The 17,288-nt window shown below is 41.9% G+C and overlaps 2 protein-coding genes across 3 annotated transcripts in view; both read left to right on the forward strand.

Moving 5' to 3' along the window:
* The window catches only part of FIGLA (folliculogenesis specific bHLH transcription factor), a 246,549-nt gene extending 243,468 nt beyond the window's left edge, over positions 1 to 3,081 (forward strand). Inside the window, exon 6 of one of the 2 annotated variants that reach the window (XM_029603970.1) lies at positions 1,673 to 3,081. The gene's annotated coding sequence lies outside the window, so the exon portion shown is untranslated. The remainder of the gene's footprint in view (positions 1 to 1,672) is intronic. The other variant, XM_029603973.1, reaches the window with a different exon arrangement.
* Positions 3,082 to 4,230: 1,149 nt separating this feature from the next.
* Positions 4,231 to 17,288, forward strand: part of ADD2 (adducin 2) — a 174,247-nt gene continuing 161,189 nt past the window's right edge. Inside the window, 1 exon segment of the mRNA XM_029603984.1 lies at positions 4,231 to 4,741. The gene's annotated coding sequence lies outside the window, so the exon portion shown is untranslated.

A 17,288-nucleotide genomic window follows, 5' to 3' on the forward strand; every position in this document is an offset into this window, starting at 1 on the left:
TGACATACTTTATTCCTCACAGTTTGGTTTTCGCAAAAACTTAAGCACAGAAACCCTCCTTCTTTCATTCACCGACTTTCTCCTCACTGGCCTTGACCAAGGTCATAGTTTCCTCATAGCATTCCTTGACATCTCAGCGGCATTTGACACGGTAAGCCACAATCTACTCATCTCTCGCCTTACTGACATCGGCATAAATGGCTCAGCCCTCTTGTGGTTCAGATCCTACCTAGCAAACAGACGTTTCTCCGTTAAACTCAGCTCCTCAGAATCCTCCTCCTTTACTCTTCCACAAGGGGTGCCCCAAGGTTCTTCCCTCTCCTCCACTCTATTCAATATTTACCTCCTCCCCCTCTGTCATCATCTTTCAAATCTTGGTCTCAAATTCTACATTTACGCTGATGATGTTCAAATCATCATCCCTATCCGAGAATCACTATCTACTACTTTAAACTTCCGGGAGAAATGCCTCACCTCCATTAACACTCTCCTGACCTCCCTCCGGCTTGCCCTGAACTCCGCTAAAACTGAACTCCTCCTCATCCATAACCAACAGACCCTCAAACTCTCCCCTTCTAATGACCCCAGGATTGCTACACTCACTTCTCATCACCCTGTACGGAACCTAGGCGTCTTTGTGGACACGCACCTGAACCTAAAAAACCACATTTCCTCTTCATTAAAGGAAGTTTCTATAAACTTATGGTCATAAAGAAGCTCAAGTCCCTTCTCCACACACAAGACCTCAAAACAGTCATCCAAGCCACTTTAACCTCCAAGCTCGATTACTGCAACTCCTTGTACCTGGGCCTTCCTCTCTCTAACATCAAACCTCTCCAGATTTTACAAAATGCAATGGCAAGGGTGATAAGCAATGCTCGTAAATCAGACCATATAACCCCCATCCTCAAGGACCTACACTGGCTCCCCATCACATACCGCATTCTGTTCAAAACGCTAACTATCATTCACAAAGCCATCCACAACCATAACTCCTTGTGGCTCAGTGAACCCTTACAACTTACTCATTCTTCCCGCCCCTCCAGAGCGAACCGCAAATACACCTTACAAGTCCCCCCAGTTAAAAAGGCTCGTCTGACAGCCACCAGGGACCGCGCCCTGTCGATTGCTGGCCCCATGCACTGGAACACTCTACCCCTTAACCTTCGTTTGGAGCCATGCCCTCTTAAGTTCAGAAAAATGCTAAAAACCTGGCTCTTTCACCAGGCTTTCCCTGATTAATTTTCCTCGTTTGACTACTATACGCCTCCCTGGCACCTCATACTCCTCCCATCGCTCCATGACACCTCTCAATTGCTCTCTGATGACTCCATGTAGCCACATACTACTGCTTGTATATTTGTAGATATGTTTTACATTTTGCATACTATATTCTTTTTAGTTTTCATTTTTCATTTTGCTAAATTTCGCCTCTCTGTGCTTCCTTTTGTATTTATTAGCTGCCCCGTTCCCCCTTTCCCTGTTTATTGTAATTTTCCACCTTTTTTACGTTAAAATGTAAACCGATATGATGTGTATTTTAATGTCGGTATAGAAAAGCTGTTAAATAAATAAATAAAATAAGTGCCCCGGCCCTGAGAAGTGACATCAGGACCGGCATCCTATTTAGGCTTGGACTCCGGCTAAATCCCACTGCTTTGCCTTGCAACAGGTTCTCCTCCTAGTGAGCTGCTGTCTGCTGAGCCTTACGCCTGTGTTCCTGCCTTGTGCCCCTGCCTTGCATCCTGCCTCTGTGTTCCTGTACCAGCCCGTCTGCCTCTGTGTTCCTGCCCTGCTACCCTTCTCCTCTCCGGTTTGTCTTGGTCCTGACCTTGGAACGCCCCTGGATTCTGCTTGCCTGCCTCTGACCTCAGAACGCCCCTGGAATCTGCTTGCCTGCCGCTGGCCTCTGACCTCAGAACGCCCCTGGATTCTGCTTGCCTGCCGCCGGCCTCTGACCGCCCTGGATTCTGCTTGTCTGCCGCCGGCCTCTGACCTCGGAATGCCCCTGGATTCTGCTTGCTTGCCGCCTGCCTCTGACCCCGATATGTTCCTGGACTCTGCCTGCTTCGTACCTGGCCGACCTCTCCATCATCTAGCTTCGTGGATCTTCTTAATCGGGAACCCCACCTAAGTGCTGCCTGCCCCGGCACCCAAGGGTGCAACCCGCGGGGAACGAGGGTGGGTACAGGTGTAGGCTCAGCTCAGGTTCCTGCTCCAACCAGTTCCGCTTACCGATGGCGGGGATATGTGGGACGTCCCGACAGGTAGCACTAACCTCGCCTCGGCTAAGGGTCCACACCTCGGCTGGCAACAGCCAACAACTATATGGTCGAGACAGGTGATAAATTTACCAGCTCCTCACATATCATGCTTAGTGGCGCAATTGAGTGAAGCTTGTGCTTCAAGCTTTTTTAAAGTTATACAGCATTATCTCTCGGCTAATATGAGGGAAATGCAATTTAAGATATTTCATAGAACTTATATTTATAGGGTATTAGATATTAAAATAAAATTATGGGACTCCAACTTGTGTCTTTAATATGAGGACCTTCCTGGTAGTCTCTGTCATGTGTTCACAGACTGTCAAAAATTACAGTCTTTTTGGAATCAGGTCACTGTATTCATAGAAACCATTCTGGGATGTGAAGTTTCTTGGGCTGGGATTCCTCCTGGGGAAAAAAGCACTGCCCTGCCTCAGGATGGGAGGAAATTTATTGCGGTAGCCCTTCTATCGGCTAAAAAATCAATTTTGCTGTGCTGGAAGATAGAGGAGGTGCCAACCTCTGCTCAATGGAAGCAATTGATGCCACAGAATACACAATGGAGATACTCCGAAAAAATGAATTAGTAAGCCAAAAATCGCTTCCTTTTATGCAGGGATATTTTGATCTGTGGCCAATGGTGTTGAATGCCACTTAGGGGTCAAATGTGGAGTAGTTTTTATTATGTTTTCTGGGGGTTGTATATTGCTTTTGCTAAATGTGTGTGACCAGAGTTGTGTGTGAATAGAGCATGACTGTGGTGTGTATGTTAGAGGGATTTTTTTTATGTTATTGGGGAAAAACTTTTGTGAGTCAAGTCCATGTCGCCCTGGAGCTGTTGTCCTAAGCACTGATTTCTGATGTTCAATGTTTTATCATAAGACGATATGTTTGTTTTATTGATTCAAATAAAGAGAACTTAAAAAAAAAAAAAAAAAAGCTCCCTCCTACTGATAGCAGTGGCTCCAGGACTGTGCTCCTTTCTTTGGCAGTATTTGCTCTGGTACAGCATCCCTCTAGACCTCACATGGGCAGGATTTTGCACCCCTCCTCCCCCCCAAATCTTGGCACACTTGACAACCGCCTAGTTTGCCTAGTTCGACTGGCCATTCCCAAGCCTGTGAAAGCCTAGTAGCAGCAGAAAGAACTGTTACCACTCCCTGCTGATTCTCAACAGACACACAGCACACAGAAGGATTGTGGCTGCTCATCATTACTGACTGAAATTTCAGGTCTGTTTAAAGTCTGCACCCTGCTTCTGTCTGCATTTAAAGTGGTATCCCCCCCCCCGAGACAAAAATTAACATAACAAAGTACAAAAAAATTACAAGCCATTACAGCTCAAGAGACTGTTGGACTCTTAAACTTCTTAAATAGGATTACTGGCTACCAATGTAAATAATATAATTTCCTAGTCCCCAGGCAATACTTAGCTCCTTCTTTTACTGGTCACATTTTGTATTCCTCACTGGGAGCTACTAGTTGGCCTGAGTAGGAGGGGCAGTAGCATGGGAAAGGCAGGCTCAGCCAGATGACAGCCGCAGTCTTTTGTTTGGGAGCAGTCTGATAGAGCACAAAAGAGGCGGGATTTTCTGCATTCCTGTCTATCATAGGGCCTCGTTTACGAAGCATTTTTCCCATAGATACAGAATGGCCGAAAAGCCTTAGTAAATCAGGCCCATAGACATGAGAAACTGGTGAAAGTAATCGGTATCATCTCTGAGGTGAATCGACAATGATTGATAAAATAGGGATGGAGTTAAAAACAGGTTCGATTGAATTTGCTGTTTTCCAGAAGTACTGCACTTTGCTGTTTTCCAGAAGTACTGCACTTTAAAATGTCACCGCTGACTGGAGACGGAATCCTGTGTGTTTGTGGATTTTGATTTGTAATATGTTCTTGATCAATGATTTTTGTAGGGCTTTTTGGAGGAGGTGACTTTTAACTACTGATCTCACGCGTGGCTTGGATACTCCTTTTATGTCTTTTTTGTTTTTGCTAAATATGGAATATTTCTTTTAAATGCATAACTGCAGCAGAGCAGGTGCAGCAGGGTACTGCAGTGACCGTGCCTGCTGGCTGCCGCAGCTACGCTTCCTGATGGCCACAAGGGGGCACTCGCAACCCAAAGGGAGTTGTCCTGTTGTCATTCTCAGCTAGCGACAGCAATATTGTGTGGGTTTTTTTCTCCTAAGTATGAGACAAGCCCAAGAATTAGTCTTCTAGGTCCAGGACACCAGAAATAGAAAAAGTCCTCCTTGTTGGATGTTGGTGTAATCCTACCTTTTAAAGGGAGGGTTTAATTTCTGAAACGTGGGGCACCACACGACAGGCAGAAGATGCAAGCACACTAAAGACAGACTCTGGGAGGAGTCGGATTGTATACGAATGGAAATTAACTGTTTTATTTGAAAAAAGGGGAAATTGATTACTGCAGTCGATAAAGACAGATTTTTTAAAAATATGCTATAAAGAGGTAAGTCATTTTTTTGTGTTTATCCTTGTCACTTCTCCGATCTTTGAAAGGAAATCAAGGGAACTCCCTTGCACATCTCCACCTACACTTGTACAAATGCTGTTGCTCTGAAGGGAACTGACAGAATGTGTGCACATACCATATTTGCTGTTTTAGATCAAACGTTTCTCAGTAACTTGATTTAAAGCGTTCAACATTAATCCTTCAAAAATGTTCACTTGGTAATGTTGCATTTGGAAAGTCAAATGCAAGGTGCAGATTGCTGCAACTTATTTTCTTTTAAGCAAGAGCAATTGTATTATGTTTTCTGGTGAGTGCATGGATTTTCGGGGAGGAGGGTTAGCGTGCATTCTTAGGTTTTGCTTCCCCTCCCAATCAATCATCCTTTTACAAATATTTTACGTTTGCTAATCATGGGCTATGCCTTCTTCTGGTTCTAGGCAGCCATGCAGAGCTGCAGATAAGAAGCCCCTTTTGGCATAGTTGAATGTAAAATGTGAAACCATGAATGTAGAGAAAATGCTAGGATTCAATTTATCTTCCTGGGTATACTAAAGGCTGTATATTCACAGGATTATGATGCAATGGGGGTATTACTTACATCTTTGTTTCTTGTTTTCATTGTTTCATTTTGATTTGCCTTTGGGAAGAAAGAAATCGCTTTTATTTTTTCATATATAATCTCTTTCTGTGCTGGTGTTGTATTTTGCTTCTGCAGGGAAAATATCCAGTTAATGAAGATAGGGTATGATTAGTGCTCCTAGTAGTTTCTGAATATTGACATCTGAGTGGGTAAGATACCAGACAGAAAGAAATTCAAAAGTGAATTATAAACATGGCTTTTCAAAAACACATATAATTTAACTTAAACCAACAGATTAGACAGAACCACAAAAACTAGGACAAAAATAATAATTGTACCATGAAGAATAAATCAAGAATATGCAAGATTCTCAAAACAACCCATAGACTAAGATGTGAAAACTACCATTTTGTTTGTAAATATCAATATTCACTGTCTTATGTACTTGTTTAATTCCATATGTAGTAGAAATTCTTACTAGATGGATAATAACACCTACCCACGAATATCCACTCTGTAACCATTCTTTGTCATTTGTTTGCTGAATCTATAACTATGAATGTCACTATTGTGACAGAACGACAGTATATAAAATGTCTAAATAAAATAAGTAAATAAACCAAGTAATTTTGCCTGGTTATCTTTATGTGGATATATTATCTATTTAAAAGTGCCACTGGCTAAATGTAACTAGTCAGAATTTGACCTGCTAGATTTGCAAATTTTAGCTGGTTAGCTCTGATAATCAATGCTAACCCGTTAAAGGGCCTATTTACTAAGCTGCAGTGCTGGAAGCATTGTTTTACTGCAGTTAAAAACTTTACTGGATTTACTAAACCAAATATCACTGTTTAATAAATCCCACCGAGTTTTACCTTGCATTGCCATGGCCAGGAAATGTATACATTCCACAGCAACACAATGGCAGTACAGATCCCAGGAGAACGATCTTAAAGGGGCCACAAGGACCTGTAGTATGCCTCTTTATGCCCCTATAAACACTTTCTAGTGGGCAAGGTATATTGATTGGGCTTTTCCCACTACCCACCCGCAGGCACAGTGCAAAGGAAAGCCTGGGATTAAATCGCACCATTTTTAAAGAGCACCAGTTGGGCAGGAATGAATAGGAATTTCTCCTGCTCCCCTCAAGACCCCCAAACTTATGGGGTAAGCTAAGGGTGAGGAGAACAGCTTCCAGTTGAGGATTTCACAGATTTTGAATGGGGTTATTTGCCAAGTGTGAGGCTTAATGAGGTTACATTTAATATATTTATGTGGGGTGTGGGGAACTTGTCCCAAGGAGTTTTTACAGAGGGGTAGGGTACTGCTTTAAAAAACCAGCCTGGCATTGCTTCCAAGGGAGACATTAGCTACACCTCTTGTGGTGTAGCTAACTTTCCCCAAGTAGTACAGCATGCATATATTTTTCACGAGCTGTACTACTTGTCAGTGAGCTGCTTTGCATGTAATGCAGTTTATTAGCATGCCTGTGTTGCACTAGATTAGAGGCCTGGAAATAATATGAGAAAGTTAATGATAATTGCAAATTTCATGTATTATTTTTAATTACCACATGCAAACATATTATCACATTTTAGTAAATAGACCCCTAAGCAGTTTTGAAATGCTTCCCTGATCCCCCATCCCAGTGCTGAATGAAAAAACTTTAATATCGCCAAGCCTGATTCCCTCCTGATACTGACACCAAAAACATCTTTACCCACAAACCCATTCCCCTTCTTGATGCTCACCGTCTACTTAGCTGCTTAATGTTCTCCCTCATCCGTCCTTACTTAGCCAACTAAATCTCGCTGAAAATTGATCTCATAGATATACTTTAAACTGATACTAGATATATACATAGTATTAAATATCTATATATTGTTAGGGGTATGCACGGAAAACATTTTCAGTTTGTTTCAGATTTTATGTTTTGGTTTCCTATTTCATTCGGGTCATTTGTTTTAATCATTTCTATTAAAGTTGATAAGGGAAGCAATGCATCCTATTTTCTACTCTAACTTTGAGGTTTTCCTTCCAAGTTTTATGAAACTTGCTGGCAGGTATCAGCAGCATGACAATAGCACCCAAAGACACAAAGAGTAGCATGAACATGCTACTGCACCTATAGAGGCAAATGGCACCAACAGTGGCATGAAAGTCCAAGCCACCATGAGAAGGGATAAGAACATAAGAAATTGCCATGCTGGGTCAGACCAAGGGTCCATCAAGCCCAAAATCCTGTTTCCAACAGAGGCCAAACCAGGCCACAAGAACCTGGCAAGAACCCAAACACTAAGAAGATCTCATGCTACTGATGCCAGTAATAGAAGAGGCCATTCCCTAAGTCAACTTGATTAATAGCAGTTAGTGGACTTCTCCAAGAACTTATCCAAACCTTTTTTAAACCCAACTACACTAACTACACTAACCACATCCTCTGGCAACAAATTCCAGAGTTTAATTGTGCATTGAGTGAAGAAGAATTTTCTCTGATTAGTCTTAAATGTGCTACTTGCTAATTTCATGGAGTGCCCCCAGTTCTTCTATTATCAGAAAGTGTAAATAACCGAGTCACATCTCCTCGTTCAAGACCTCTCATGATTTTAAAGACCTTTATCATATCCCCCCTCAGCTGTCTCTTCTCCAAGCTGAACAGCCCTAACCTCTTCAGCCTTTCTACATAGGGGACCTGCTCCATCCCCTTTATCATTTTGGTTGCCCTTCTCTGTACCTTCTCCATCACAACTATATCTTTTTTGAGATGCGGCGACCAGAATTGTACACAGTATTCAAGGTGTGGTCTCACCATGGAGCGATACAGAGGCATTATGACATTTTCTGTTTTATTAACCATTCCCTTCTTAATAATTCCTAACATTCTGTTTGCTTTTTTGACTGCTGCAGCACACTGAGCCGACGATTTTAAAGTATTATCCACTATGATGCCTAGATCTTTTTCCTGGTTGGTAGCTCCTAATATGGAACCTAACATCGTGTAACTCATTTAAAATTACAACTTGCCTGCAGAAATAATGTCTATGAAGGGTTGTTACAAGAATCTCATCTCTTTAAAGTTGAACATGAGAAGTTGTGTGCTGGGTAGGTTGATCAGGTATTTTATGCTTCTTACACTTCTAGAACCTGAGGTATTTATGTGCTGAAGATGGTAGTGCCATATTCCCTGACCAACCCTGAGGGGAAGATACATTATCCTTGAATGTTCTTTGCACTCAACTTTGTTTAACTTGGTTAATGTGTATGGACCAAATGACCATCAAATCGAATTTTACAGGAAATTTGCTGAACTGTTAGCTAGTTTTGACACTTGTAGACTGTATATTGACAGGGACTGTAATATATGCTTGGATCCCAAGTTAGATAAATCCTCTGTAGCCAGAAAGGCTGTGTGCGCCTTAAAGGCAATTAGAGAGTTAATCAAACCGTATAAGCTAATAGAAATCTGGAGAACCCAGCATTCGAAAGGCAGAGATTTCACTTATTATTTCCCTAGACATAGAATTATAGCCGGATTGATTATTTTTTATGTTCCCAATGCAAAAGTAATATTCTTTCTTATTCTCTATTGGATCATTATCCTGGATTTTCAGGGTCTCAAACCAAGAGTGAATACTTGGCAACTTAATACTTCCTTGTTAGATGACAAACATTTTCCCACAATAATCTCAAGTGCTATAGCAGAGATTAACATGTTCAACCCAGAAAATGATTATAGACCTACTTTGCAGTAAAATCATTTCCTATGCTAGTCCCCTGCAAATTGATTCTTTGTGGTAAAATCATTTCCTATGCTAATCACCTGTAGAGAATGGAGAGTTAAGCAGGACTCTTACCAGGAGATACGACACCTAGAACTTAAAAATGTATGATTGTACTGCTAAATCCTTGCAGTAGTTTGAAAAGGCACAACTTGAATTGAAAGCATTAGAAGTTGACAAACTGGAGAAGGCAGTCAAGTTATTAGGCTAAAATCCTATGAACACAGCAATAAGAGAGGGGCCTTTTTTGGCTAGAGTGGTTAAAAAGGGGGTTGGTAATTCTTTGATCACTGGTTCAAAAAATAAGCAGGATGAGATGATCTTTAATACTTTGGAGGTTGAGATGACTTCCTTGAACACTTTTCAACCCTTTATAAGGCACGTGAGGGGTTGGATGCAGATGATGTCAGGTTATACATTGATGCAGTACATCTGCAACAATTGTGCCTGCCCCAACTGACATGTTGGCTACCCCTCAATTTGATGGAAATGCAAAATGCAGTTAAAGCTTTGCCAGCTGGTAAATGCCCCGGACATGACGGTTTTCATTTTGAACTTTTAAAAAAGCTTTGCCTGAATTGGACCCATTCCTGTTGATTCTCTTTAATATACTAAGTGCATCTTCTGGTGACTTGGCCGATGCAGCTGTACCTTTAATTTTTAAAAAGGGGGAAAGATCTCTTGAAGCATAGTTCTTATCGTCCCATTTCATTAATAAATTCTGGTATTAAAATAATGGCTAAAGTTCTACAACTTAGGTTGCAAGATTGTTAGGCCTGGATTAATAAATGTTCCTACTGCTAACATTAGGAGGCTTTTTAATATCCTGTATGTTGCAAAACGGAAGATTACCACAGGGCTGATCACTTCACTGGACTCAGACTAAGACTTTGACAAACTTTCTTGGCCCTTTTTGTTTGCAGTGCTCTGAAGATTTGTATTACTGGATAGATTGATAACCTGGGTACAGGCTATGTATGTTAGAGCTCAGGCTCAAATCTTGGTTAATGGGTCATTAACCCCCTTTTTCTATATCCTCCGCAGCACTAGACAGAGTTGCCTAGATCTGCAAAGCACCAAATATAAGTGGTATCAACTTGGAAGAAGAGAACATAAAATATCTCTTTACACTGATGATGGTGCTAATTTTTCTGACAAATCCCAGCAGGTTTGGTCCTGTGTTTATAGATATTTTATGGGTGTATGGGTCCCTGTCAGATCAATTACTCTACGTCTGAGCTCTTTCTAACTGCTGGTCCCAAATATATGTTGCATGATTGGCTTTCTGGTTTTCAGGTAGTGCAAGATAATTTTATATATGTGGGGATTCAGGTGATTAGGTGTTACAAGGATTTCTTTAAAAAAAAACAAACCCAAAAACTTTGGTCCTGTTAGAGAAAAATTAAGCATGATTTCTTAGAATGGAATGACATCCAGGTGTCATAGGCGGGCAGAATTAGTCAGCTTAAAATGAACATATTACCACAGTTGCTGTACCTTTTTCCAACACTTCTCCAGTGAAATATTTTGTTGAACTTCATAGAGCAATGGCTCAGTTTATTTGGCAAAATAAACTGGTTAGAATTAAAATCAGTATGTTCTGGCTACCCAAAAATCAGGGTGGAATGGCACTGCAAATATACAAATATGTTATTGGTCTGCACAGTTGGTCTGTTTAAAAGCCTGGTTGGTTAGTTACAATGAGCAGGCTTGGCTCTTGATGGAATTGGAACAGGCACATGTAGCAGAGCTCATATCCTTGCTTTTTATGTCCCCCTCTTCCTCCCTTGTCATATTGGTCCACTGCTGATCCACAGAGATGTGGATCAGCAGTGGACTAATCTAAAAGGAGCAATTACCAAGGCAACTACTCTATATGTTAGAAATGTAAAGAAAGAAAAAGAAAAATGAAACCTATCTGGTTCTCAAAGGAGATGGCTGACAAAATTAAGGCTAAAACAACAGCGTTCAAGAAATATAAAAGATCCCAAAGGGATGAGCACAAAGAACAATATTTGAGTCAACTGAGGGAGACGAAGAAATTAATAAAGTCGGCAAAAAGTCAAGCAGAAGAGAGGATTGCCAAGGAGATAAAGAATGGTAACAAAACATTTTTCAGATACATCAGTGAAAAGAGGAAAGTTCAAAGTGGTATACTGAAATTGAAAGGTGGAAATGATCAATGCGTGGAGAGTGACAAAGAAATGGCAGAAATATTAAACGATTACTTCAGTTCTGTGTTCACTAAAGAAGACCCTGGAGAAGGACCATCTCTACACAACAAGAAACTGGAAGGAAGTGGAATAGAAGAAAACCCTTTTACAGTAGAAAATGTATGGGAAGAGCTAAAGAATCTGAAAGTGGACAAAGCCATGGGACCTGATGGGATTCATCCAAGGATACTGATGGAGCTCAGAGATGTGCTGGCGGGTCCGCTGTGTGACCTGTTCAATAGATCCCTAGAAACAGGAGTGGTGCCGAGTGATTGGAGAAGAGCGGTGGTGGTCCCGCTTCACAAGAGTGGGAACAGAGAGGAGGCTGGTAACTACAGACCAGTTAGCCTCACTTCGGTGGTGGGAAAAGTAATGGAGTCACTGTTGAAAGAGAGAATAGTGAACTATCTACAGTCCGGAGAATTGCTGGACCAGAGGCAGCATGGATTCACCATTGGAAGATCCTGTCAGACAAATCTGATTGACTTTTTTGACTGGGTAACCAAGGAATTGGATCAAGGAAGAGCGCTCGATGTCATCTTCTTAGATTTTAGCAAAGCTTTTGATACGGTTCCGCACAGGAGACTGGTGAATAAAACGAGAAGCTTAGGAGTGAGTGCCGAGTTGGTGACCTGGATTGCAAACTGGTTGACGGACAGAAGACAATGTGTGATGGTAAATGGAACTCTCTCTGAAGAGAGAGCGGTTTTAAGTGGTGTACCGCAAGGATCGGTGTTGGGACCGGTCCTGTTCAATATCTTTGTGAGCGACATTGCGGATGGGATAGAAGGTAAGATTTGTTTTTTTGCGGACAACACTAAGATCTGCAACAGAGTGGACACGCCGGAAGGAGTGGAGAGAATGAGACAGGATTTAAGGAAACTGGAAGAGTGGTTGAAGATATGGCAGCTGAGATTCAATACCAAGAAGTGCAAAGTCATGCATATGGGGAGTGGAAATCCGAATAAACTGTATTTGATGGGGGGAGAAAGGCTGATGTGCACTGAGCAGGAGAGGGACCTAGGGGTTATAGTGTCTAATGATATGAAGTCTGCGAAACAATGTGACAAGGCGATAGCATAAGCCAGAAGAATGCTGGGCTGCATAGAGAGAGGAATATCGAGTAAGAAAAGGGAAGTGATTATCCCCTTGTACAGGTCCTTGGTGAGGCCTCACCTGGAGTACTGTGTTCAGTTCTGGAGACCGTATCTACAAAGAGACAGAGACAAGATGGAAGCGGTACAGAGAAGAGCGACCAGAAAGGTGGAGGGTCTTCATCAGATGTCATACGAAGAGAGATTGAAGAATCTAAATATGTTCACCCTGGAGGAAAGGAGGAGCAGGGGTGATATGATTCAGACCTTCAGATACTTGAAAAACTTTAACGATCCAAAGACAATGACAAACCTTTTCCGTCAGAAAAAAATCAGCAGAACCAGAGGTCACGAGCTGAGGCTCCAGGGAGGAAGACTAAGAACCAATGTCAGGAAATATTTCGTCACGGAGAGAGTGGTGGATGCCTGGAATGCCCTTCCGGAGGAAGTGGTGAAGTCCAAAACTGTGAAGGACTTCAAAGGGGCGTGGGATAAACACTGTGGATCCATCAGGTCTAGAGGAAGTGTATAAAGAGGAGGCAGCAAAACACTGCATGGAGTGGCAGTAGCCACAGAGGCATTCACGGAGTGGGATGCCAGTGGTTGGTGTTCCACCTTCATGGAGCGGAAGGATGGAGGGCTGCCATCTCCAAATTAAAAAAAAACAAAACAGGGGTGGGTAAGAGTATGTAAAATTAACGAAGAGTTCATAAGCTATAGGTATTACCAATTATTAGGCTTATTCAATATTTGTTGATAGATAATGTGGCTTTCAATGCATACTTCACTTTCAATACATATCCAACATAGCTCTCTGCTTCAACAGCAGGGGAGAAGAAAAACTAGTACTTCATGCATATCCAGCATAGCTCTCTGCTTCAACGGCAGGGGAGATGTAAAACTATTAGTTCACGCATATCCAGCATAGCTCTGTGCTTCAACGGCAGGGGAGGAAGACCGACACTTCACTTTCAATACATATCCAACATAGCTCTCTGCTTCAACAGCAGGGGAGAAGAAAAACTAGTACTTCATGCATATCCAGCATAGCTCTCTGCTTCAACAGCAGGGGAGAAGTAAAACTAATACTTCACGCATATCCAGCATAGCTCTCTGCTTCAACGGCAGGGGAGGAAGACCGACACTTCACTTTCAATACATATCCAGCATAGCTCTCTGCTTCAACAGCTGGGGACAAGAAAAACTAGTACTTCACGCATATCCAGCATAGCTCTCTGCTTCAACGGCAGGGGAGAAGTAAAACTAATACTTCACGCATATCCAGCATAGCTCTCTGCTTCAACGGCAGGGGAGAAGTAAAACTAATACTTCATGCATATCCAGCATAGCTCTCTGCTTCAACAGCAGGGGAGAAGAAAAACTAATACTTCACGCATATCCAGCATAGCTCTCTGCTTCAACGGCAGGGGAGAAGTAAAACTAATAGTTCACGCTTATCCAGCATAGCTCTCTGCTTCAACGGCAGGGGAGAAGAAAAACAACCAATAAGGGCTGAATAACATAGTCTGGGTAAACAAATAAGTATGGGTGTAGCTTGCTTATTGCGGCGGTTATTACCCCTAACTAATCAATCTTGATATTTCACTTGGATGCAGCTCCATCACTGCTCTCTGCATTAATGGTGGGGGTGAAAGGGAAATAGAACCAAGGGTTACTAGGAGCCAAGAGAAACAGATAAGTATGAGAAAAAAAGAAGTGTGAAGCTTGCTGGGCAGACTGGATGGGCCGATTGGTCTTCTTCTGCCGTCATTTCTATGTTTCTATATATATGTAGCCCCTTTTAGCCCATATCTTATAGACGTAGAGGGATGTATGGAAGTTCCTTGACTTTCTAGGGGAGGCAGTTTCACCCATTTCACCTGTCTATAAACCCCATGCATATCCAGGTGTACCTTTTTGCCTTTGTACAAGTGTTGGAGGTCTAAGGGACTGGTTCTCGTGGAACAACTGTGGAATGACCAAGGTTTTAAATCATTCTAGTCTCTTAATGAGGAATTTGATATAGAACAAGATTTTCAAATTCGCAAAGCGCTGAGGTTTATTTCTGACGTTCTCGAGCCCCTGTGTGAGATAACTGATGTGGAAGGCTTTCTGATAGACTCCTTTTGGGACATGAAGGATATCTCCATAATTTACAGGGGGTATGTTGTCAGCTAAATTCAGAAAAGAATCCCCGAGACAACTGATTTGCAAGTGGAACAATAATCTGATCTGGTGCGCCTAAAATTTCTATGTGTGCCAGAAGGGCTGAAATGATGATTAAGCTTTTGCATAGAATATATCAATCTCACTGTTATTTTGCTAAGTTATTTATAAGGGTTGATGCCAGCTATTGGAGAGGATGTGAGGAGACTGGATCAAACTTGCACATGTGGTGGGATTGTCAAACAATTAAATAATTTTGGTTCAGTGTAACACATCATCCCGTGCACCCTTATTGGGCCTCCTTGGAAGGTGGAAAAGTTTTCTCGTTCCTCGACACAGCAGAATTTTGGTCAACTATTGCTTGCTGCCCAGTTTACCATTGCAAAATTCTGAAAATGTAACCCTTGCTTTGACTATTGACACAAGCAAACTCAGGATATATAAAACATTGAGAAGCTTAGATATGACTTAAAAGGGGAAGGATTCAAGTATGATCACCTATGAGGGTGTTATAGGATGGAATGAGCCATGATCATCAGAGATATAATCAGGCCCATGAGTCTGTGTTAATATAATATTTGTCAAATTATATTATTGGATGCCTAAAACTCTAAATAAACAGTTTTAAAAAAAATTAATGAAATTCCCAAAGTCTCTTTTGACCTATATGTTTGTCTTAATTAAATTGTAAGCTCTACATAGCAGGGTCTGTTTCTTATGTGTGTATGACGAATGGTGATGTAGAAATGATAAGTAGTAGTAGCCGTAGTAGAGCCAAAGAGAGGGTTTTATGAGCAAACAGGGTGTGACTGCATGACCTGGCACCCTTTCCCTGCTCTTTTCCTCCCCACTTGCTTGCTTTCTCTAGCAGAGCCTTGATTACTTTTTTATCCAGTTGATATCTTGCAACCTAGAAGAGCGTGCTGATTCTGTCAGAGGGCAAAGCAGCTGAAATCGTGGCACAAATGCCACAAAACACTAAGGGGGTTATTTTCTAAGGACTTATTGCATGCGAAAAGGACCTTTTCATGGTGGTAACATTAAAATTAGGGGGAGGGGAGGAGTCGTCGTTGGCACTGCTGGCGGCGATAATGTTTCGAACGGGGAATAGCACCACCTCTTACGGTGGCGCTATGCCTGCGATAGCCTGCAGCCAGCCACACCGCAGCAGGCAAAATGGCCTCTGCCGCAGTGCGATCAGCTGCAGGCTATTGCCCGCCCACCTCCTCCTTCACCCTCCACCCCCTTTAGCGCAGGCTTCATCATTTTGTACGGAATGATGAATCCTGGCCCAAAAGAGGGGCAAAAAGCACCAACAGTGGCATAAACATCCCAAGGCATATAGTGAAGGATATGATAGCAAGCTAGTGGCATGAAAATCCCCAAGGCATACAGCAAGGGTAGGGACTTTTACTATTACAATCAATTTACACCCTAGTGTGGACACATACAGTCACTTTTGTTACAGAGTACAGTGAACTGCTGATGCTTGCTGTATGCACTAAGAACTTAGTGCAAAGATTAATCACACGCAGAAGAATTAGTACACTATTATGGATTCTTTTTCATGAAAAAGCAAGCTGCCTCCAACACAGTCACTGGCCATTCTGCACAAGCTGTAAGAGAAAATTAATCTCTCTATATATGCTTCTTACAAACGTTGGCACACTGCCTGCCTGCCTGCCTGCCCTCTAATAGAAGAAAAGTGCAATTTTATCCAGTTGATATATTGTAATACTATAACACTGACAGAGAGATTAGAGTTTCTCCTGCTGCTAGCAGCACTGCTAGGACACAATGTCTATAAGATCGCACTTTGGTTTTTCCTCTACATTTAATGTTTTTTTCTAATCTTTTCTTAAACTCTGGAACTTTGAAGCAAAGAGTTTCAAAATCACTGCCTCCTCTCTCTCTCTCTCTCTCTGAGATCCAGTAGAGGGATGATTGAGAACAAAATGGAAATAAAAGTTTAAAAAAAATATGTAAGGAAATTCCTCACCCCATGATGAGTCTCTTTCACACACCAGTCACCTCCCCATCTGAACAGTCTCTCTCACAAACTAGACACCCAGCTTGACCAATCTCTCTCTCTCTCTTTCACATACTAGTCACTACTTGACAGTCTCTCTCACATACACTAGTTACCCCTTGACCAGTCTCCCTCTTTCTTTCACAAAGTCACCCCATCACAAGTCTCTCTTTCACACACCAGTCACCTCCCTCCCTATACAGTCTCTTTCTTACAAACTAGTCACCCATCTTGACCAGTCTCTTGCTCTCATACACCAGTCCCTCCATAACCATTCTCTCTCTCTTTTACATGCCAGTCACCCCATGACCAGTCTCTCTTTCACACAGTCACCAGCTCCCTGATCATTCTTTCTATCACAAACCAGTCAACTTTGATAAAATGAGAAAAATAGAAAAAAAATGAAATGAGCAGCTACAAAGGTAAAAAGTGTGCAAGAGGCATGGTCATTGTTAAAAAAAATACCATCCTAGAAGCACAGTCCAGATGTATTCTACACATTAGGAAAGGTGGAAAGAAGGCAAAACAATTACTGGCATGGTTAAAAGGGGAGGTGAAAGAAGCTATTTTAGCCAAAAGATCTTCATTCAAAAATTGGAAGAAGGATCCAACAGAAGAAAATAGGATAATGCATAAGCGTTGGCAAGTTAAATGTAAGACATTGATAAGACAGGCTAAGAGAG

Source organism: Rhinatrema bivittatum, chromosome 5 (assembly GCF_901001135.1).
Source record: "Rhinatrema bivittatum chromosome 5, aRhiBiv1.1, whole genome shotgun sequence".
Taxonomy (NCBI): domain Eukaryota; kingdom Metazoa; phylum Chordata; class Amphibia; order Gymnophiona; family Rhinatrematidae; genus Rhinatrema; species Rhinatrema bivittatum.